This window comes from Populus alba, chromosome 19, assembly GCF_005239225.2.
Source record: "Populus alba chromosome 19, ASM523922v2, whole genome shotgun sequence".
Taxonomy (NCBI): domain Eukaryota; kingdom Viridiplantae; phylum Streptophyta; class Magnoliopsida; order Malpighiales; family Salicaceae; genus Populus; species Populus alba.
In genome coordinates, this window is record NC_133302.1 from 11,029,411 (window position 1) to 11,055,488 (window position 26,078).

The 26,078-nt window shown below is 33.2% G+C and overlaps 1 pseudogene; it reads right to left on the bottom strand.

Moving 5' to 3' along the window:
• Nucleotides 1–639: 639 nt before the first annotated feature.
• LOC118027813 (AUGMIN subunit 7-like) lies at nucleotides 640–25,344 on the bottom strand (annotated as a pseudogene).
• Nucleotides 25,345–26,078: the final 734 nt, after the last annotated feature.

Below are 26,078 nucleotides of genomic sequence, written 5' to 3' on the forward strand. Positions count from 1 at the left end.
ATCACACAAAATATAAACATCCTATTTTATTTTTATTTTCTTAACTTGCTTCAACTATCATGAATATTTTTTTTAATAAAAACAATACTTCCAATTAAAAACATTGCTTTGAATAAAATAAACAAGAGATACATTGATAGGAAATTTTATTTTTATAACAAAAAAATAAATTGATTGTGTTTTCAGTTTTAGTGACAATGCTAAAGAATTTTCAAAGACCTAGAAGTTTGTTTTTATGTTTAAAAATTTTATATCCTCCAGCTACTTAACACAAGCATACATGCTAATTATAACTATGAAATATAAGAAATAAACTTAGTGCGTGCGTGTGTGTGTATGTGTGTGTGAGAGAGAGAGAGAGAAGGTTTTTAAATTGTAGTAGAAAGAAAAAAAAAGTTAATGTGTGTGTGTGTGTGTGTGTGAGAGAGAGAGAGAGAGAGAGAGAGAGAGAGGGTTTTAAATTGTAGTAGAAAGAAAAAAAAATTAAAAGAGAGGAGACCACAATCTTAATTTTATATATATATATATATATATATATATATATATATAATTCTGATTTTGGTTTAAAAAATTATTTTTATTCATTTTTGTTTGTGAGAGGAGAGAGATACTTGCTAAAAATAGAGTGAAAACTATTGATTAGCCACATTTCAACAACTTATTTCATTCAACGAGAAAAGTTCTATGAAGGTATTTTTATACCTTATTGAAGAAATGTAGTTCCACATTTCTGGTTGTGACAATGAAGGTACTATGACCTTCAATTCAATCACCCTTTAAAAAGCTGGTAGTTCCACATTTCTGATTCTCAGAAATATTTAGTAATCTAATCATGCATTCATCATAAACTGACATTGTCACCTTGCTCACGTATAATAAAAGCTGAGAGAATGCCAAGATCAAGATTTAAGAATGTCAATGCAAACTCACACTCTGAAATTATTCTTGGAACAGGAGCAAATTTTGTTTCAGATGACCCAACAGCAAGAGTTGAATGTGAGTCTCTAAGATTTCTTAAATTCCCTATGAACTGCCACAAAAGTAGAAAAATGTTAATTCAGAAAGAAAAAAATGGCAATTTTGCTTGTTTTCTTGATATAAATTCAAGATGAGTAATTAACTGTAAATGGCTTTGAGATCAAATGCAACATCTCCAAAAATCATTATCACCAATCAGATTATATGATATGTGCACAGTAGCGATATGGATGTGAGTATATGATTAGTACTTAAAAGTGCATATTTATCAAGGTTATATATCATCATTTTGCACTTAAAGTATCAATAACTCCTTAACTAAAGCATATTTTATAATAACAAGTCTAATACTATAAAATGCCTTAATATATGGTAAATGTTCATCATAAATGCAGGCCTATCACATAAATCAAAGGATTGATTGATAAGTTCAAGTATGGAAATTGAAAGGACAAAGAGAGGGTCAAACTTAGAAAAGAGATGTTGGTGCAGTCCAAACTAGAACACTGTTCGGTAATTGGGTCATATCTCGAGTTCTAGATGTCCAAATGACCTCAAATTTTTACACAGATTCAGTAATACATAGGCCTACAACTTTCATGTTTTCATCAAGATCTAATAAGGCCGTTTTTAAGTCCAAATTATAGCAACAACGGAGAAGTCCGAATCTGTCCTACAGCCCGAACATTGTTCAGTGTTTGGCATATCTTAAGTTTAAAAAGTCCAAATGACCTCTATTTTTTTTCTGGAAAGCTGAGTCAATTTCCTACAACTTTCATGTTTCAAATGGACCCAGTTCTGATGGTACCATTTTCGTTTTATTCAGACAAGAAGATAAGGATTTTCACAAAGTCAAGAGTTGGCCACCCACTCAACAATTAGTCATCAAATCAATAATTCCAAATTTTGGCCTATAAAAGTAGGCATTTTCCATGTATTTGGGGGCTTGGTTGTTCAGATCAAGTTCATGCTCTTTATTTCTCTCTTTATATTTTTTTTGTAATTCTTAAGTTTTGTTTCCATTAATATCTTGTTTATGCTTTTCATTTCCTTTCCTTTCCTTAGTTAACTTGTATCTTATTTATATTCTTGTTTTGTTTATTTATGTTTCTCTTCTTCATTATGTTTAGCTAAGTTTATTATGTCAAGGTAAAAAGGTTACACTAATAGTGTAAGAATAAGTATACTCAACATGGACCTTAATGTTTAATATTAACATGTCTTATCTTTTCATCTTACTAATTCTTAATACCTTGCTTGTTAAATGGTTAATCTAGATTTGTGGTGTATTAGACTTGGTACAACAAATGCTTGGCACTCTCATAGCCCAACTAACACGACCAAAAATTGATGTTTTCTCTCAAATGCAGGAGTGTCAAAGTAATAAATAACTCGGCAAGACTGGGGTACATAACACCAAACTTTTAAATATTGTCAGGAATTCATGATGTTAACTGATGTTAACAACAAATCAAGTTCCTTTCGTAGCCCAGGTGTAGGTAATACCATACGGTTGGGCTATGAGAGTGCCAAGCATTTGGTGTACCAAGTGTTATACAACACAAATCTAGATTAACCATTTAACAAGCAAGGTATTAAGAATTAGTAAGATAAAAAGATAAGACATGTTAATATTAAACATTAAGGTCCATGTTGAGTTTACACTATACATGTTTTTACACCATTAGTGTAACCTTTTTACCTTGAGATAATAAACTTGGCTAAACATAATAAAAAAAAAAAACATAAATAAACAAAACAAGAATATAAATAAGATATAAGTTAACTAACGAAAGGAAAGGAAAGGAAAAGCATAAAAAAGATATTAATGAAAGCAAAACTTAAGAATTACAAAAAAAAATATAAAGAGAAATAAAGAGCATGAATTTGATCTGAATAACCAAGCCCCTAAATACATGGCAAATACCTCCTTTTTTTGGCCAAAATTCAGAATTATTGATTTGATGACTAATTGTTGAGTGGATGGCCAACTCTTGACTTTGTGAAAATCTTTATCTTCTTGTCTAAATAAAAAGAAAATGCTAGCGTCAAAACTGGATCCATTTGAAAACATGAAAGTTGTAGAAAATTGACTCAACTTTCCAGAAAAAAAAAATGGAGGTCATTTGGACTTCTACAACTCCAGATATGGGCCAAACACTGAACAGTGTTCGGGCTGCAGGACAGATTCGGACTTCTTCATTGTTGCTATAATTTGAACTTGAAAAGGCCTTCTTAGATCTTGATGAAAACATGAAAGTTGTAGGCCTATGTCTTATTGAATCTGTGTAAAAATTTAAGGTCATTTGGACATCTAAAACTCAAGATATGACCCAATTACCGAACAGTGTTCCAGTTTGGACTGCACCAACATCTCTTTTCTAAGTTTGACCCTGTCTTTGTCCTTTCAATTTCCATACTTGAACTCGTCAATCATTCCTTTGATTTATGTGATAGGCCTGCATTTAAGATGAATATTTACCATATGTTAAGGCATTTTATTGTATTAGACTTGTTATTATAAAACATGTTTTAGTTAAGGAGTTATCGATACTTTAAGTGCAAAATGATGATATAAAACCTTGATAAATATGCACTTTTAAGTACTAATCACACCCCCCAACCAGCTTATTACTAGTCCCTAGTAATCAAAGCGTTAAAATAGAAAAACAATTTGCAAATTCCATAAAGCAAGGCATTCATCATTCCACTTACTTTAATTTATCCAGATAAACAAACTCTCATTAAATTCATATATCTGCTCAATACCTCTCAAACAAGATATTACTAAACATTTCTTTTATGCTCAAAATATCAACATATAGTTATGGGGCTTTACTTGGAAGAAAAACAAATTTTTGTTCTAATGTTTAAGGTTAACTTTCTTAGGTTGGGATTATTATTATTTTTTCTTTTTATTTTTTTATTTATTTTTTATATACACATACAACTTGAAACACAATGTATCTTTAACCCATGTAACGAGTTTTTAGGCTAATGACTTCCAGACCAGTTGGTCTTAGAGCATTAGGTGTTGAGACACCCCTATGAGCTTAACAACTCGGGTTGCAGATACTGATACGTAAATAGTGCAATGTTTGATTCCCTTAAGCTTTTCTCCTCAACCCATGTAACAAGCATTGGGCCAATAGCTCCCAAGTCAGTTGACTTTAGGGTATTAAGTGTTAAAAAACCCCTTCGGGTTTAATTGCTTAGGTTAGGGAGGCTACGAAATCAAACTTATCTACCTTTTTATTATCATTATATTTTTTTTTTTGCAAATTATGTACTTTCTCTTTCCCTTAGTTCTTACCTTTAACAAAAGAACATAAATAATGTAATAATCTAATTTGCAACCCACAATCATATGTTAAAGTGTGTGTGTGAAAATGAAGATTTAACAATACTTGTTAAATGAGCATATGAGCAGAATCAAGTGTTACTAATACAAGGTTTGTAAACCTGAATATTTCAAGAAGTATTCTGATAGACCTTGTTAAGAATGTTTACTAAGATGCGTCTCAGAAGTCACTTTAACAAAAGAACTCATTTTACTCTGTCATCCTAGTAACAACAGTTTTGCAAATAGTTTATGAAATAGAAAACACAGTTTTTTCAAAAAAAATATCAACTACCCTTTCCCCCCAACCAAAATAAGACATTGTCCTCAATGTCTTAAAGTAGAAAGATAGAGTATAGAAGACATCACCTGAAATAGCGAACAGTGACAAACCTGAAACACATTTAAACAAATATAAGAAACAATAAAACACAATAATAAAACCAAAAGACACAAAGTTCTTACAAACAAATACTCAAATCCAATCTAAGCTTTTTACGGCTTTTCTTAGTTGACCAATTTATGCGACTCATGGAGGGATTAATTACAGGGATGAAAGATTGTAGTTGGTCAATCAATTGTTCAGTAGTAGCAGCAAAGATTATGATTTGTCGTGCTGAAGATTTTAGAAATTCCTGTTCCACAGCATGATCAAGAAAAGACAACAACTTATCATAAAAACCATTAACATTTAACAAACATATAGGTTTATGGTGAATATGCAGTTGGGCCCAAGAGGAAATATGAAAGATCTCTTCCAATATGCCCAGACCACCTGGGAAGGCAATGAAGGCATCAGCATGGTTAAACATTGCATTTAGTCGATCAGACATTGTGGGGACTTGTAATTCCTCTCCAATTGTTTTTCCAATGATTTTCCTTTGTGCTAAAGCTTTGGGGACAACCCCCAAAACTTGACTACCTCCTAAAAATGCAGCTTTCGACACTCCCCCCCATTAACCCAAGGCTGCCTCCTCCATACACTAAATGAATCTTTCGCTCAGCTAGTACCTGACCAAGATGATTTGCTGATTCTAAAAATTCTTTTTCTTTCCTAGGACTGGATCCACTGAAAACACAAATATTGTTTATGTGATTACTTGAGGAACCTGTCATTTCTACACACTTCTGTATTTGATGAATGTATGGGTTGAGAAGAAATGAAGGGAAGGAAGAGAAGAATTTAGAGATGAGAAATTGAAAATGCAATCATACCACCTATATGTAGGCCAGCCGTAGTCTTACTCTCTTTCTCTTTCTTTCTTTATTTATTTTGAAAAAGCATGTGTATATACAGGTAGTTGTGATTGTGGCTCACACTTTCCTTGGTTTTACATCCAAAAACGGCTTAAACGCCCTCTATGGGTTAGGGATAGGCTTCCCATCCAGTTTTCTTAAAAACTGGCAAACAGGGTCTTTTTTAGTCAAATTCCCAAGACTAAGTCGAGCATGTTCTTTATGGAATTGTGGCCATAAATCATAAATTACATGATGCACATCTCCACTAAGGTGCGTCTCAAGAGTCAATAGAAGATTATCTAAAGACTCCTTACTCAGGCCATCCTTAATAAATTGTATTTTATCTTCACAGTTTACAGATACAATTCCTAAAGAATGACATGTCGCATCACAAGTCCATCTAGCACATCTATGATAGACTTTCAGTCGTTTTGCATGACGTTTCTTTGCAAAAGTGTTTTACCTGTTCCAGGCATATGTGAAATGAAAAAATTGGAGGACTCATTGTTCAGGAATTCCATGATTCATTAACAACCTCAATCTTTCACACCTAGCATGATAAATTTTTGTAATCGCATTCTGAGGCAGAGAGGGAAAATACTTTTTCAATTTTTTAAAAGTGGTGTCCATTTTCAAATGAGAATTGGGGGAGAGATTCAAAGAAATGAGAAAGAGCAAAGAATTGCACAAATATATACACAGATATCAGTTATCATAGGAAACTGAAAGAACCGACTTAAGAGTCACGGAGTACCGTTATCCGTCATTTGACCGGGGTGAGAGAGACTCATTGTCAGGAATGCATCTTTGAAATTTTTGATCAGGAAAATATTTGAATAAGTTAGGGTCATCCCAATAAAAGTTCTTCACTTTGTTCAAAAACTTTTCTTTGTCTTCAGTACTCCAGTGAGCTGGCAAATCTCTTGAAGCAAGAAAGTTGATATTTTTAGCAAACAAAGGCATTGAACTAAGAGAAAGTGAGGATTCGTCAGGAGTGTAATCATCGATTGGTGGGATGTCAGATACCAAATATGTTGTCACTCTTGACAAAAGATCAACACCAACATTTTTGGTGTTTTTTTCATCTGTGATTTCTTCCTGAGAATAAATCATTTGCAAATCTTCAGATTCATCCAACTCAATTTTACTCAAAGTAAATTCAAGTTGATCATGAACTAATTCTTCAATATGATCTACTTCTTGTAAATCATTATCATCTCCAGGCTGCTTGCAAATATTGAAAATATTCATCTCCAATGTCATGTTTCCAAAAGACAACTTTATGAGTCCATTCCTACAATTAATCAATGCATTAGAAGTTGCAAGAAATGAACGTCCTAAAATAACAGGAAATGAATTACATGCTTCAACAGGTTGTGTGTCTAAGACAATAAAATCCACATGATAAATGAATTTATCGACTTATATTAACACATCTTCAATTATTCCTCTAGGTACATTTACAGATCTATCAGCAAGTAAAAGAGTTACAGAAGTTGGTTTTAACTCACCTAGATTGAGACTTTGAAAAACTGAATATGGAAGTAAATTCACACTAGCTCCAAGATCAAGTAAGGCTCTTTCAATTTTATGTTCTCCGATAAAGCAAGAAATTATAGGACAACTAGAGTCTTTATATTTCAAAGCATTATTATTTTGAAGAATGACACTTACTTGTTCGGCTAAAAAGGCTTTCTTTTTCACATTCGGTTTTCTCTTCACAGTGCATAGATCTTTCAAAAATTTAGCATAGAAAGGTACTTGTTTAATAACATCCAACAAAGGTATATTGATCCTTACCTATTTGAAAGTTTCAAAGATTTCAGAATTGTGATTGACTTTTCTTTGTTTGGTCATGACATGAGAAAATGAAAGTGCTGGCAGAGAATCAGTCTTTTCTTTACAATGTTCAGATTCAACCCCTTCCTTACCCACAGAGATTGACTCATCATCTTTCTCAGAAGGTTCAAGAGTGGGTTTTTCAATAACCATACCACTATGAAGAGTGATGACTGATTTGACTTAATCCATGTGTTGGCATCCGGAACTACTAGCATTTGCATTGTATTACCCCTTTGGATTTTGTTGTGGTTGAGATGGAAACTTACCTTTCTCTTGAAAACTGAGAGCAGATGTTAACCTTGCAAGAGTATCTCTAAAATTTATCATGCCTTGAGCAAGTTGAGTGTTGATTGTCTCTTGCTTTTCAATGAATGCATGCAATGTTTCCTCAAGATTTCTTCTAGGAGGTGGACTATGTTTCCAACTGAAATTTGGGTGATTTTTCCAACCAGGATTGTATGTTTGCGAGTATGGGTTATGATTGGGCCTTTGGAAACTGTTCAAAGCATAGGCTTGTTCATGGAGGCATTCCTTGAAAGAAGGCAAAGTTGGACAGTCATTGGTTGCATGTTCATTTGTTTCACAGATTTGACATACAATGTCTTGAACAGATTTTAATTGACCACTCTTTTTCAATTCTAGTGCCTGACTTTTCTAGCTAAAGATGCAAACTTGGCTTGGAGGTCATGATCTTCCCTAAGGTTATACATACCTCCACTAGATGTATGAGGTTGGGTTTTAGTTGGTGCCTCATAAGTGCCTGCAGCATCCCAATTTTGCGCATTTCAGCTAGCAAGTCTAGGTACTTCATTGCTTCATTAGGGTCTTTATCTTCAAAAGCTCCATTGCACATCAATTCTTGTGGGATTCATGTGATCTCTAAGTGTCCTAACACGGTTATTCTCATTATTCTCATTATGAAGTGACTGGTTATCTTCTTCGACCATATTTTCTGAAAATGATGAAAATACCCTACAAAGTCTAGCACTTAATGTACGTGACCAAACACTCATGCACGTGTAGAAAGAGAATAAAAGAAAGAAGAAAACAAAAGAAAAAGAAACAAAACAAAAGAAACAAAGTTAGATATAAGAAAAGTGAAAAGAGAAAACAAAATAAATACTATAATTTGTATAAGAATTTACCTCCCCGGCAACGATGCCAAAAACTTGACACGACCAAAAGATTGATGTATTTTCCCAAATGCAGGAGTGTCGAAGTAATAAAAAAAATCGAGGCACTAGAATTGAAAAAGAGTAGTCAATTAAAATCTGTTCAAGACATTGTGTGTCAAATCTATGAAACAAATGAATATGCAACCAATGACTGTCCAACTTTGTCTTCTTTCAAGGAATGCCTCCATGAACAAGCCCATGCTTTAAACAGTTTCCAAAGGCCCAATCATAACCCATACTCGCAAACATACAAGCACACCATAATTTCTAAAATTCTCATGAATATGCACCTCCTTATGCTCCACCTCCTAGAAGAAAACTTGAGGAAACATTGCATGCATTCATTGAAAAGCAAGAAACAATCAACACTCAACTTGGTCAAAGCATGACAAATTTTAAAGATGCTCTTGCAAAATTCACATTTATTCTCAGTTTTCAAGAGAAAGGTAAGTTTCCATCTCAACCACAACAAAATCCAAAAGGACAATACAATGCAAATGCAAGTAGTTCCGGAAGCCAACATATAGATCAAGTCAAATCAGTCATCACTCTTCGTAGTGGTAAGGTTATTGAAAAACCCACTCTTGAACCTTAAGAGAAAGATGATGAGTCAATCTCTGAGGGTAAAGAAGGGGTTGAATCTGAACATTGTAAAGAAAAGACTGATTCTCCGCCAGCACTTCCATTTCCTCATGTCATGACCAAACAAAGGAAAGTCAATCACAATTCTGAAATCCTTGAAACTTTCAAACAGGTAAGGATCAATATACCTTTATTGGATGCTATTAAACAGGTACCTTCCTATGCTAAATTTTTGAAAGATCTATGCACTGTGAAGAGAACTGAATGTGAAAAAAAAAAGCATTTTTAGCCGAACAAGTAAGTGTTATTCTTCAGAACAATAATGCTTTGAAATATAAAGACCCTGGTTATTCTATAATTTCTTGCTTTATTGGAGAACATAAAATTAAAAGAGCTTTACTTGATCTTGGAGCTAGTGTGAATTTACTTCCATATTTGATTTTTCAAAGTCTCAATCTAAGTGAGTTAAAACCAACTTCTGTAACTCTTTTACTTACTGATAGATCTGTAAAAGTGCCTAGAGGAATAGTTGAGGATGTGTTAGTACAAGTTGATAAATTCATTTACCCTATAGATTTCATTGTCTTGGATACCCAACCTGTTGAAGCATGTAATTCAATTCCTGTTATTTTAGGATGTCCATTTCTTGCAACTTCTAATGCATTGATTAATTGTAGGAATGTACTGATGAAGCTATCATTTGAAAACATGACATTGGAGATGAATATTTTCAACATTTACAAGCAACCTGGAGATGATAATGATTTACAAGAAGTGGACTTTATTGAAAAATTAGTTCATGATCAATTTCAAACCACTTCCGGTAAAACTTAAAAGCTTGCTTACTTCTGCTCTTGTCATTCAACCTCCTGATTGGTCACTACCTTTTGAAATAATATGTGACGCTAGTGATTATGCCGTGGGTGTTGTCTTGGGCCAAAGAAAAGATAAGAAACCTTATGTGATTTACTATGCAAGTAAAACTTTAAATAGTGCTCAAATGAATTACACTACCACTAAAAAAGAAATACTTGTAGTAGTATTTGCATGTGACAAGTTCAGATCTTATCTTGTTGGCTCACCTGTTGTTTTTAATGATCATGTAGCATTGAAATATCTTCTCTCTAAGAAAGATTCTAAGGCTAGATTGATGTGGTGAATTTTATTACTTCAAGAATTTGATATCACAATCAAAGACAAGAAAGGCACCGAAAATGTTGTTGCGGATCATTTGTCAAGATTGACAATCGATTCGAGATTTGACACCACACCAATCGATGACTACTTTCCTGATGAATCTTTATTTTATGTCTCTACAATGCCTTGATTTGCTAATATTGTTAATTTTCTTGTTTCAAGACAATTGCCAACTTATTGGAGTACCCAAGACAAAAGAAAGTTCTTGAACGAAGTGAAGAACTTTTATTGGAATGACCTATAAAGGGCGTTTAAGCCGTTTTTGGATGTAAAATCAAGGAAAGATGTGAGCCACAATCACAACTACCTGTACATACACATGCTTTTTAAAAATAAATAAATAGAGAGAGAGAGTGTGTGTGTGAGAGTACGGCTAGCTTACATATAGGTGGTATGATTGTATTTTCAATTTCTCATCTATGAATTCTTCTCTTCCTTCCCTTCATTTCTACTCAACCCATACATTCATCAAATACAGAAGTGTGTAGAAATGGCAGGTTCCTCAAATCATCACAAACAATATTTGTGTTTTCGGTGAATCCAGTACTAAGAAAGAAAGAGTTTTTAGAATCAGCAAATCATCTTGGTCAGGTACTAGCTGAGTGAAAGATTCATTTAGTGTATGGAGTAGGCAGCCTTGGTGACACGACCAAAAGATTGATGTCTTCTCCCAAGTACAGGAGTGTCGAAGTAATAAATAACCCGGCAAGGCCGGGATCGAACCACAGAGAGGTTAATTGTATAAATTATAAATAACAAGACGACAACAACAACAACAACAATAACATCAATAATAATAACAATAATATTAATATTAATAGTAGTAGTAGTAATACTCAGTACGTGGCGTTGTTATACCTGAGAATGATTTAAAAGATCGGGTCACAGGTTTCCAGCCTATATACTAAGTTTATGAAAAGATCAAAGAGATATATTATATAATATAAAAAGATTTCTGATGCGAATGAACAAGGCAAGACCAACAATGTCAGGATCCTTGATCAAACACAGAGCATACTTAACGTACATAAAAATATAACAAGAATGTAAATAATAATAATAATAATAATAATAATAATACTAGTAGTAGTAGTAGTAGTAAAAAGAAGAGGAGAAAGAAATTAATGAGAACTTTAAGATGGAAGATTAATGTAAGAATTAAACAATGATAAAAACAAATGTCAAGGTTAGATGATCCACCAATGGTATTTCAAACAAGTATAGTATAAACTCTTATTACTCAATTTGAAAACCACACACGGAGGAGGTTCCAATCGGATGATTTGTCATTAATAGCTCATTATAAATTATTAACATGATCATATTAATTATTTTATTTACATAACAACAAACTTTTAAATATTATCCGGAATTCATGATGTTAACTGATGTTAACAACAAATCAAGTTCCTTTCATAGCTCAGGTGTAGGTAATACCATACGGTTGGGCTATGAGAGTGCCAAGTATTTGTTGTATAAATTATTATACAACACAAATCTAGATGAACCATTTAACAAGCAGGGTATTAAGAATTAGTAAGATAAAAAGATATGACATGTTAATATTAAACATTAAGGTCCATGTTGAGTTTACACTATACTTATTCTTACACCATTAATGTAACATTTTCACCTTGATATAATAAAATTAGCTAAACATAATGAAGAAGAGAAACATAAATAAACAAAACAAGAACATAAATAAGATACAAGTTAACTAATGAAAGGAAAGGAAATGAAAAACATAAACAAGATATTAATGAAAGCAAAACTTAAAAATTACAAAAAAAATATAGAGAGAAATAAAGAGCATGAATTTGATCTGAACAACCAAGCCCCTAAATAAATGGCAAATGCCTCATTTTATAGGTCAAAATTCAAAATTATTGATTTGATGACTAATTGTTGAGTGGATGGCCAACTCTTGACTTTGTGAAAATCCTTATCTTCTTGCCTGAATAAAACGAAAATATTAACATCAAAACTAGGTTCATTTGAAAACATGAAAGTCGTAGGAAATTGACTCAGCTTTCCAGAAAAAAAAATGGAGGTGATTCGGACTTCTACAACTCCAGATATGGGCCAAACACTGAATAGTGTTCGGGCTGCAAGACAGATTCAGACTTCTCCATTGTTGCTATAATTTGAACTTGAAAAGGCCTTCTTAGATCTTGATGAAAACATGAAAGTTGTAGGCCTATGTCTTACTGAATCTGTGTAAAAATTTGAAGTCATTTGGACATCTAGAACTCGAGATATGACCCAATTACCGAATAATGTTCTAGTTTGGACTGCACCAACATCTCTTTTCTAAGTTTGGCTCTCTCTTTATCTTCACAAATTTCAGTAGTTGAATTCATCAATCAATCCTTTGATTTATGTGATATGCTTGCATTTAAGATGAATATTTACCATATATTAAGGCATTTTATAGTATTAGACTTAATCACACATTTTATATATTAAGGCATTTTATAGTATTTACCATATATTAAGGCATTTTATATCATCATTTTACACTTAAAGTATCAATAACTCCTTAACTAAAGCATGTTTTATAAAATACCTTAATATATGGTAAATATTCATCTTAAATGCAAGCATATCACATAAATCAAAGGATTGATTGATGAATTCAACTACTGAAATTTGTGAAGATAAATAGAGGGATAAACTTAGAAAATAGATGTTGGTGCAGTCCAAACTAGAACACTGTTCAGTAATTGGGTCATATCTCGAGTTCTAGATGTCCAAATGACCTCAAATTTTTACACAGATTCAATAAGACAAGCCTACAACTTTCATGTTTTTATCAAGATCTAATAAGGCCGTTTTTAAGTCCAAATTATAGCAACAACAGAGAAGTCCGAATCTGTCCTGCAGCTCGAACACTGTTCAGTGTTTGGCCCATATCTGAAGTTGTACAAGTCCAAATGACCTCCATTTTTTTTTCCTTAAAAGCTGAGTCAATTTCCTACAACTTTCATGTTTTCAAATGGACCCAGTTCTGATGCTAGCATTTTCGTTTTATTCAGACAAGAAGATAAGGATTTTCACAAAGTCAAGAGTTGGTCATCCACTCAACAATTAGTCATCAAATCAATAATTCTGAATTTTGACCTATAAAATGAGGCATTTGCCATTTATTTAGGGGCTTGGTTGTTCAGATCAAGTTCATGCTCTTTATTTCTCTCTATATTTTTTTTGTAATTCTTAAGTTTTGCTTTCATTAATATCTTGTTTATGTTTTTCATTTCCTTTCCTTTCATTAGTTAACTTGTATCTTATTTATGTTCTTGTTTTGTTTATTTATGTTTCTCTTCTTCATTATGTTTAGCTAATTTTATTATATCAAGGTGAAAATATTACATTAATGGTGTAAGAATAAGTATAGTATAAACTCAACATGGACCTTAATATTTAATATTAACATGTCTTATCTTTTTATCTTATTAATTCTTAATACCCTGCTTGTTAAATGGTTCATCTAGATTTGTGTTGTATAATAATTTATACAACAAATACTTGGCACTCTTATAGCCCAACCGTATGGTATTACCTACACCTGGGCTATGAAAGGAACTTGATTTGTTGTTAACATCAGTTAACATAATGAATTCCTGAAAATATTTAAAAGTTTGTTATGTAAATAAAATAATTAATATGATCATGTTAATAATTTATAATGAGCTATTAATGACAAATCATCCAATTGGAACCTCCTCAGTGTGTGATTTTCAAATTGAGTAATAAGAGTTTATATCATACTTGCTTGAAATACCATTGGTGGATCCTCTAACCTTGACATTTGTTTTTATCATTGTTTAATCCTTACATTAATCTTTCATCTCAAAGTTCTCATTAATTTCTTCCTCCTCTTCTTTTTATTATTTTTACTACTACTACTACTACTATTACTACTAATAATAATAATATTATTATTATTATTATTTACATTTTTGTTATATTTTATGTACATTAAGTATGCTCTGTGTTTGATCAAGGATCCTGACATTGTTGGTTTTGCCTTGTTCATTCGCATCAGAAATCTGTTTATATTATATATAATATATCTCTTTGATCTTTTCATAAACTCAGTATATAGCCTAGAAACCTTGTTCATTTGTTGTTGTTGTTGTTGTTGTTGTTGTTGTTGTTGTCAGTATAGCAACAGAGGTGAGTTGTGGCAAAAGCATGGGCACATTGAGACACATGGACGTGGATCATGCTTTGTCGCCAAGTTGTTATAGAATAAGTCAAGTTTGTTTTAATTAGGTTGTTAGCAGATAATAAGGATTCCTTTCGGGAATCGCTAATTACTTTCCTACTTTCCAGCATTATTGTTATTCACTCATCTATATAAAGCCTAAAGGCATTCAATAAAGTATATCTCATAAATTATCCAAAGTTATTGTCCTCTTCTTTCCTGCTTCTTCTACTTCTTCCTAAATTTATACTCATCAGTGGTATTAGAGCCAGGTTATCATAGACACTCGTGGAAAAAGCAATGTCGAATTCCGCAACGAGGTTAATGAAGCCTTAACTAGGCATGAATCAAGTTTTGATCAGGTAAACTCTACTTTACAAGCAGTGTTAACTGAACTCCAAGCCCTTCACACCATCCAAATTCCAAATCCTAACTCTCCTGAAATCAACTCATTCGCACTAGAAGGATCATCACAATTCCACACTTCCCATTCTCTTAACACCATTGGTCAGCCGCATCCATAACTCAAGCTCTCCTTTCCACGTTTTGATGGTAATGATCCTACAGGTTGGGTGTATAAAGCAGAGCAATATTTTGATTTTCCGAACATTATACCTCCTCAACAAGTCCAGTTAGCCTCTTTCCACTTAGATGGAATTGCTCTTCAATGGCATAGATGGCTGAACAAGTTTCGAGGACCCCTCATGTGGAGCAAGTTTCTCCAGGCAATTTTGCTATGCTTTGGACCCACAGAATACAAGGACCCATCAGAGTCACTCATGCGTCTCAAACAAACCACCACTGTGGTAGCCTACCAAGAAGCCTTTGAAAGACTCTCTCATCAAGTTGACGACCTACCTGAAGGTTTCCTCATTGGATGTTTTGTTGCCGGTCTTCGAGGTGATATTCGTATCGATGTCAAGATCAAACAGCCTCATACATCGGCAGATGCAATCGGGGTTGCACAACTGCTTAAGGAGCACAATCTATTACATAAGAAGGCCAACCTTCCAACCCGATCATCACACACTATGCTGACGTCCAGGGTGCCCACCAATTCAGTAGCGGGAAACCTAAGACCACCACCATCACAGTAAGCAACTCCTTCTCTAACATCATTTCGGAGGATAACCAATCAAGAAGCTAGGGAATAAATGGAAAAAGGGTTATGTTACTATTGTGATGAGAAATTCATTCCAGGCCATCGCTGCGAACGCCCACAACTGTTTATGCTCGAAGACACTTCCCACATGAGCCTTGAGGAAGGCACTAATGATTCTTAAGAAATGATGAATTATGAAGACATACCAGAAATCTCGTTTCATGCCATTGTTGGTGCCGAATGCCCCCAAACCTTACGTGTGTTGGGAAATTTGAGGAACAAGAGTAACAATGCTCATCGATGGAGGCAGCACTTACAACTTCATTGATCAAGCAGTGGTCTCTAAGTTTGGATTGCCAGTAAATCGCAGCAAACAGTTTCAGATCATGGTTGCTAACCATGAGAAGATTATCTGCAATGGACAATGCCAAGGTCTCACACTAAACATTCAAGGGCAAACCATCACTGCCAATTACTATATCTTTCTAGTCACCGCTTGTTAATTAGTGTTAGGTGTACAGTGGCTTGAAACCCTTGGCCCCATTAAAAGGGATTTCAAAAAGCTCATTATGAGCTACAAAAAGCAAGGAGAAACACACACCCTTCATGGACTAAGGCACACAAACGCAACTTTCACAGGCAAAGAGTTGTAAGGGCTACATGGGATTGGCTTTTTCCTTCAATCATTCTCTCCTATCCCAGTAATAACACTATAAACCACCCTCTTGAGATGAATAACCTTCTTTCCAAATTCTCTCATGTGTTTGAACAGCCTACCAGTTTACCTCCCAAAAGATCCAATGACCATCACATACCATTGCAACCAAATTCAAGACCAGTAAATATTAGACCCTACCAATATCCCTATAGCAACAGAGGTGAGTTGTGGCAGAAGCAAGGGAACGTTGAGACACATAGACGTGGATCATGATTTGTCACCAAGTTGTTATAGAATAAGTCAAGTTTGTTTTAATTAGGTTGTTAGCAGATAATAAGGATTCCTTTCGAGAATCGCTAATTACTTTCCTACTTTCTAGCATTATTGTTATTCATTCATGTATATAAAGCTTGAGAGCATTCAATAAAGGATATCTCAGAAATTATCCAAAGTTATTGTCCTCTTCTTTCCTACTTCTTCCTAAATTTGTACTCATCATTATAGTATAACAATGCAGGAGAGCATAATTATCAAGAATATAATAACTCCACTTGTAGGGTGCTAGATGATTTTCTAGCACGAAAACAATTGAGCACAATATTAAAAACAAAAAAGAAAGAACAACAGTAAAACTCAAATTGTTCTCAAGCATCTAAGCTAGCCATATAAATTCAAATCTATAGTAGAAACCGAATCAAATCTTCATATTAAACCATATAAATTCCTTTTTTTTAAAAGAAAAAAAAACAGTAGAAGAACAAAACTTCTAGTTCTAGTTTAGGCTTATAGAAAGGGCATGTTAGGTCTCCATAATTTAGTGTCCAAGAAAACTGCTTTGGTGGAAAACAAATCACGTTCTCCCTTGGTCTAAAACCACATTTTCTTTAGCATAAATTGATGGAAAGAACGCAAGTTTCCAAGGCAACATTGCTTTGCCAAGGCTGGGTCAATGTTGCCCATGCGAGCCCTTGGAAGTTCATCTCCCACATTTTCTCTTACTTTTCTCCTTTTAGTACCATATAATGTTAGTGATAATTCTCATATTTGCTATACAAAGATTTATGGTATGATAACCAATCTTTTTCTAATGATTCATGTTCCTAATCTAATATGATGCCCCAGCACAATTGAGAGAATCTTTCTTGGCATTTCAACCTCTTCAGAAATTTAAAACGGAAATTGAGGGCCTTTATTTACCCTCAACTACTTAGTCATATATAAACTCAGGAGATGAAATATTATTAGTCATAACTCTTTGTGATGATGTATCATTGTGTAGTGACTTGACTGATAAAGTGTTGATAGGATTCAAGAAATATTAATTTTATGCCATGTAACCTTTCAAGAAGATAAACATGAAAAACAAGAAATGATGTTGAGATACCTTCCAAAGCATCTTGTATGCCTCCAACAACCGGTTGGCAGCGAGTCCAAACCCATGAAGTTGTGGCACTTCCATCATGTGCGTCCAAGGGCGTATTTCCTGAAAAGGTAAACGAAAAATCAGATTACAGTTAAAATATAGCAAGAGAATGCTTGCACTCACTATCATAGACTTCAAGACAAAGATGCTCGAGCATAGCTGCATAGGCTTCCAGGAATAATGTTTTATGCTGAGAACAGTTAAAAAGGTACAACGTGCTAAAGATCTGAGAGAATTTCTATTGAGATTTTCTTAAAACATTTCTATGAAGAGTCATAATCAACAAGACAGAGAAACTCAACAAATGGGTATAGCAACTCATAATACCTAATGCATGAAAGAGATCCAGAGTAATGTAGAAAGTTTTTTTGTTCAGATATGTTAGGATGGAGCAGAGAAAACACAAAAAATAAATTGAATGATCTTGAAATTCCTAAAGAGATTCCTAGAAACTTCTTCATTTACATTAAGTAGACAGGATGATTAAACTTATAAATTGTGATCTAGCAGAGAAAATTCAGACCTTAGTGTATATGGCATTGAATGACCTTGCAATTTCCAGAAAAGATTCCAAATGTGCCTGGAGTCCGATTCCACCTCAGCATACTCCTCGTCTGGATTGTATGCATGCTAAATAAAACATATATGCATTGCACAGAGTTAAAAACGAGGTGAAATCAGATATGAATGAGATGAAAAAAAAAAAGAGTTGCATTAATACTTATTCACAACACAAGAAATTGGGAATGACTCACCAATAGAGGAGCATAGGTATTCAAAAAATGAACAATTTGTTAAAAGGTGGGAATTTAAGAATTAATATTATATTTTCAAGGCATGGAAATGTAAAAACAATAAGAACAGTTGTTTTAAAAGATCATAACAATAGTTTCTCCAAAAATGGCAACATCATGTCTAAAGCAACAAATCTAATTAACACTTTGCAGAAACTCTCTTCCCGAAAGTGCACACAGTGTGAATTGTAGACATGATAATGTAAATTGATCGAACGAGAGAAATGCAAAGGGCCCATTTGAAGGGAAAAGAAAAATAAATAAATAAATAAATAAAATGAATCGAGATTTGGATAAACCTTAGATGCCAAATCATTAACCTTCTGCTGAAGATTCAGAAGTATTTTTTACTGTTCTGCAAGCTTTGTCTCCAACTCAGATACATCTGGTCTGCAAATGTACTTCAATAAAAGAAAGGTAATGTTACTACATCTTGTGACATGAAAAAGAATAATCATCATTTATCAGTATAAATGAAAAGGGATGATCATGTCATATGTTTGGCATCAACATTGATAGTTGTGTTCTATAAATTGCTTTTATATGTCTTCTTCAGGACTTACAATGGAATTCATTCCATATAAAACAAGTTATCAATAAACTTGGTTGTCTAGGGAAAAGATTATAACACTTTTCTAGGTAATCTACCTAGGGTCAGACTTGAAAATCACCAAAGGGGTTTGTCTTTGATAGCAGTTGGCAGGCATGGTTTAATATACTTAAACAAGAAGGGTGAATAGGCAAAACAAGAGAGGAGAATGACATAATCTTACAATGGATATATGGATTGAATCTGCACATCAGCAGGGAACAGCTTGCACTCCTCTGAGAAAATTAGAGCTTGTTTCTCTGCAATAGAATCTATGAGTTGTATGTCTTTCGCCACCTGTTCATCTACACTGCAAAATAATACAAACAAATCTCATAAGAACAAAGGACGTAAGGAAATGCAGGCAATAAAGGTTGTAACATTAAGAGCTGATGAAACTAATTCAAACAGCAAACTTTAAGCAAAGTCAACCTCCATTCTAGATTATTAGCATATCTGCTAACCTCCACATGATCTACTATTAGGCGAAGCTTTTCAGTTCTGTCTTCATAGCTTCCTTGCCCCTGAAACACAGAGGCATTAACATTGCACTCACTTGAGATTAGAACATCTAACATATGATTCCAAGTTGACTTGCTCACAATAACTTTTTAATCTTCACTTTTTGAAATCTAGACATTTCAATTCATTTGAAAAATGCACAATCTTTTACCTCCCCAGCCATTCATCTATTGGTCCATCTTAAAATTGTAGTTTATACAAACTAGACATAAGCATGTGCATCACTTGTAAAGCGTGAAAGGATATTAAATTCATAAGTTACCAGGGTTCCTACTGAAAGGTTGTGTTAGAGTTAAGAAGGGTTTTCAACTGCACTTAATGTTTGAAGCAAACTAAGAAGTGAAATGTATGAAAACTTACTTAATAAAAAGGTACAATTATTGATCAAAAGATAGCTTTTTCATACACAAAATTAAGCAACCTACTTGGATGACTTCTGTGTCTAAAGTTGAAGTGATGCCCAGAAACATTGCAATCTCTGCCAGATCTGCAAAAAAATGCTCAGTTAGTTTTGAATTGCAAGTTGCAGCAGCAGTAATATAATCACAAATGTTAATGAGCCTTTTTGATATTATTACAAAGAGCCGGATAAAAGAATGACAAAAACAGGGATGTTGCAATACCCGGATAAAAGAATAGTTATAAAAATACAACATAGAAAACCTATAGGTATATCAGAAGGCCAAAGTCCAAAAATTTAGACTGGCAATGATAGAAAATTCTCACACCAAGCTTTTCCATGAATCCATTTTATGAAGAATAGGAAATGAAATTTTGTAAAATACTCATTGTAGACAAAAAAAAAAAAAAAAAAAAAAGCAATACAATTCACTTTCTAAATAAGCGAGTTAAGGATAAATTGGAATGGGTTAGGATTCTGACTGAGATTTTCTAGAAGAAAATAAGTTGTACAATATCTGTCTAAATCCACACTCTACAATCAGGTATCATGTTGAAACAAGAAGAGGTGGGAGTTCAAAGAAATGAAACTTCAAAGAAATAATATTACCTGATAAAAAAAACTACAAATGGGCTTGTGATGACCGATAAAGATTTTGGAGGACTATAGACAATGGATGTTTCTCAACAAGCTCCCAGAGGAGTATGAAATAACCACTACCAACTTCATATACGTGATTAACTTAAGAATTCCAACCATTAGATTGAAGCTCAAACTGCTATTGATAACCTTTTTACCAAGGAGACTCAGTTTCTAAAAGAAAGCACGAAATCCATTTGCCCAGCAAGGAAATATTTAGTTCATTGAAAGTCCAAGGTTCCAAGTCTCCATGGGTTTAAGGAATAACATCACTGGAAATCTATGCGTATATATGAAATCCCCACTAATGAACCATGATTCTCATTACAATGGCAAGAGAATTCTAAACATGATCCTCAGAGAATTCTAAACATGACCCTCACAACAACCCCGCATAAAAAAGACTCGAGTAACAATGAGAAAAGACACTAAAATCTTTATCAAGTCCATCATATTCTATGATCCGATTGTTTTTTACTCCAACTATGCAATTGTTAGATGTACAATAAAAAACGAAAAGGTTGACTTTCTGAAGGTTAAATATATAAAAAAGTAACGGAAAGAAAAGGCTTACATTGGATACGAGCAGTCTCTTCGTCACGATCCATAGTATCCCGTTGTAGATTCAGCTGCGAGAATGGCGATTTATCACCCAATAACCTGCAATTCAGAGTACCAGAGATTTTTAAATGCCCTTCAGACAGCAAATTCATTATTTCCTTACAGAGAAACTAACATGTCTAGCACTATATATATATATATATATATATATATATATATATATATATATATATATATATATGCATAGGCGGAGCCTTGTAGAAGGCTAAGGAGGGCTGTAGCCCAGGTCAAAAAAAAAAATTAAAAGTCCACTTTTCCTTTTAAGTTTTATACAGCACACTCTTTCTATATTGCAAACCTAATATTCCACTTTTCCTTGCAATACATAGCCATTAGCCGCCACTTTAGTTTCCCTAGCAAGCCACCCACCTTTCTTTGCAAGTTTCAATACTAATTAATTATTATATTTTATAGTAAATTTATCTAAATATAAATAATTAATTAGATTACATATCTTCTAAATAACTTGGGATTTTAGCTATTTTTCTTCTCAACAATATACAATTTTAGCTTGAATTTTGAAGAAGAATCTATACAAAAAGCCGCAAGAGTGTAAAATCATCAGGTAAGAATTTACAAACCATGACTTTTCATTTTGAATTCAATGTTTCACATTCATTACAGTAGATTGTTAATGGAGTAAACAGTAGACTGTACCCTAGAAATTGATGCATGTTAACACACTAGTAGTCTAGTACTAATAATTTACTAGTTATTTCAAAGTTAAGTTCTCCAGATCTCCCAGTAGTTTGCATCACTAGTTTATCCTTTTTATATTCTGTATTTTATGAATATTTTATTATGGTATTAGTATCTTTTCATCTTGCACCTGATTTCCCTAATCCCTTTTACTTGAATAGGTTATAAATTATAATGAAAAATCAAGGAAACAAGAGAGGAAAAACTATGTTTTCATTCTTTAAACCAAACGAACAAACATCAACCAGTAAAGGACATTCTCCTTCCAATGTTGATGTGTTAAATCATAGTGAACAGCCCCCTTTCAAATCTCAAAGAGTTGAAATTGATGTTAATACTCTTGAACGAGATCCTGGGTTACGAATTCCAATGTGAAAACATCCTATTAATCAACAAGATGAAATTAGAAGAGCTTATATCAAAATGGGTCCATATCAGCCTAAGTTAGCAGAGTATCCAAGGACTGAATCAGGGAGACAGTATCGTCGATTTCAATACACTTGGTTTGATCAATTTCCTTGGCTAGAGTACTCTCCATCAAAGGATGCAATATTTTGTTTTCCATGCTTTATCTTTGAAAACAAAGTGTCTCGTCATCTCACATTCACCACCGAAGGCTTTAGAAGTTGGAAAAGGGTTAATGATGGGGTCAGATGTGCACTTTTGATGCATGTGGGAAGTCCAACTTCACCACATAATAATGTTGTGAAATCTGCTGAAGATTTAATGAAAGTAAGTAGACATATTGATAAAGTGTTGATTGCACAAACTGTTGAAGAAGTTCAGAAAAATCGGTTGAGACTTATGACAACAATTGAAAGTGTTCGATGGCTTAGCTTACAAGCATGTGCATTTAGAGGTCATGATGAATCTTCAGCTTCTAATAATCGAGGTAATTTTTTGGAGATGATAAAACTTATGGGGAGACTGAATGTTGACATTGATGATGTTGTCTTAGAAAAAGCTCCGAAAAATGCAAAGTATACCTCACCGACTATTCAAAAAGAGATTTTGCATATTCTTGCGAACAAAGTGAGGAAAAAGATTTGTGAAGAAGTTAGAGATGCAAAGTTTTGTATTTTGGTTGACGAAGCCAAAGATGCATCAAATAAAGAACAAATGGCTATTGTTTTGAGATTTGTTGACATTCAGGGTTTTGTACGAGAGCGTTTCTTTAGTATTGTGCATGTTTCATATACTACTTCTTCAACACTTAAAAAAGAAATTTGTGATGTGCTCGCTCGATATAACTTGCATATTTTCAATATCCGAGGTCAAGGGTATGATGGTGCTAGCAATATGCGTGGCGCATGGAATGGACTACAAGCTTTATTTCTCAGAGATTGTCCTTATGCATATTATGTACTTTGCTTTGCTCACCGACTACAACTGGCATTAGTTGCAGCAGCTGGAAATGAGATTTCTATTTGGTTATTTTTCTCAAAATTGACAACCATTATCAACCTTATTTGTGCTTCTCCCAAACGTCATACCGAGTTACATTATGTTCAGGCTATAGAAATTGCACATATGGTAGCTACTAGAGAACGTGAGACTGGTAGAGGGGCTAATCAAATTGGTAATTTACATCAAAGTGGAACTACTCGCTGGAGCTCTCATTTTGATTCTATTTGCAGCTTAATAGATATGTATGGTGCAACTATTACTGTGCTTGAAAGTATGGTTCAAGAAGGATCTTCTAATTCTATACGTGGAGAAGCTGGTGGTTGTTTGATTGTGATGAAATCTTTTGAATTTATATTCATCTTATATTTGATGCATAAAATAATGGGGATTACTAATTTACTTTGTCGAGCTTTGCAGCAAAAATCTCTTGACATCTTAAATGCAATGGATCTTGTATCAACTACTAAAGTATTGCTTCAAACTTTGAGAGATGCCGGATTTGATCTTCTCCTTGTAAATGTGCAATTTGTTTGCACAAAATATGAGATTGACATACAACATATGAATGCTTCGTATAAAAAGGCTACAAGTCGTTCATGTCAACAACAAGGTTCAGTGACAGTTTACCAGCATTATCATTATGATATATTTAACTCAATAATAGATTTTCAGTTGAAAGAATTAAATTCTAGATTCAGTGATGGGACAGTGGAACTTCTTGTACTTAGCTTTGCTTTAGAACCTAAAGACAACTTTAAATCATTTAAAGTTGATGTTATTTACAAGCTTGCTGAGAAATTTTATCCTGAAGATTTCAATGAACAAGAGATGTATTATTTGAGATCTCAGCTAAAGCATTATCAGATTGATGTGATTCATCATGAGAGCTTTCAGAATATGTCTACCATTTCTGAATTATGTCGAGGATTAGCTAAAACAAATAAGTCGCAGCATTATCATTTGATTGACAGGTTGATTCGTCTTGTTTTGACTTTGCATGTTTCCACTGCCACTACAGAGCGGGCATTTTCAGCTATGAAACATGTTAAAACTGTGCTTCGCAATAAAATGGAAGAGGAGTTCTTAGCAGATTCTATGATGATTTACATTGAACAAGAGCTTGTTGAAGATATTGATTCGGATTCGATCATAGATGAATTCTATTCTACAAAACATCGAAGGGTGCAGCTTTGATTGTGTAATTTTATTTTTATTTTTATTTTGAATTTTATATACTTTAAATTTTATTTTTTATATATTTATGTTATGTATTTGAATTAAAACTTTATTGTTAACTTGACAAATTTATATATCTAAGTGAATGGTTGATCTTAAAAAATAATGTATGTGTATTTATATCATAGCCCAGGATAAGAAAAATTCCTGGCTCCGCCCTTGTATATATGTCCAAATTTATGGGTCAAATAGACAGTTCTCAGCAACCAAACAATCAAGAATCACCAAGTAAAGTAGACATACATCATCAAAGAAGTAACAAGGCAAATCTCCCAAATTAATTTTCTCCTTGACCCGTATTTTCCCAGTAACCAAACAAGCCGGCAACAAAGAGAAGGTGGAAAAAAAAGAGGAAAGGAAATCATAATACATTTGGTTCAATTTTCCCAGAAAAAGATAAAAAAAAAAAAAGTGACAAAGAACATGATGACGATAATAAGGGGAAATGGGGTACTTGAAGAAGAGCCATTCGAGAAGAGCATAACGTTTCATGCCAGCGAAAAGAAGAAACTGAGCAGGAGCATTGGCTCTTGGATAATTCAGCATCCCCAGTTTTCTCTGTATCTCTTCCATTTGCTTCGCTGCCATTTCTTTTCTTCTATTTCTTGATTTTGATTCAGTAGCTGATCTTTTGCTTCTTTTTTTCAATGGAGTGGAGAGACAAAGTACAACTCTGGTTGTTGTTAGAGATGTGCACTTAGTCCTCTTCTATTGGGAGTTCCTAAACTATCCTTTTCAAATGCTTTTTTATTTTTATTTTTTTATGAGGAGAGGTTGAGAATTTTTATTACAATGAAATATATTTAAAGAGAAAAAAAAATTACTATAATGAAAAAACTACCACAAGACTAAGTTGCAATCTTTTTTATTCTATTATTTGTTTGATATTAAGATGCACAGTATTTTAAAAAAATATATCAAAATAAAAAATATATCAAAAATAACTTTTAAAATTTTTTATATTAACACATCATAATTATCCAAAAACCACCTAAAAAGATTATTCTGATGCTTTTTAGACAAAATTAATTTCAAAAACACTTTAAAAAAACAGGTTGTAACACAAAAACAAATAATCGCTAATGTGTGTTTGGTATTGTTATGCATGATGTGTTTTTAAAAGTGTTTTTTAATCAAAATACATTATAATAATAGTTTTTAATATTTTTTCTAATTTTTAATATTTACACATCAAAACCATCCAAAAATACTTAAAAATAATATTTTGTTGCTTTTCACCTGGAAAATGTTCTTGAACGCCTTATTTTTCTTCATATTCATACCTCAAATTAAAGTCTATTGAAAAAAAACACTAAAAGATGGATTTGTAAGGAATATGTAATTGTGCTTATGATTGAATATCCCTCAAATTGCTCACTTGTCCTTGCCTAAAATTTTAAATGTGAAAATTGTGTTTTTGATGCCTAA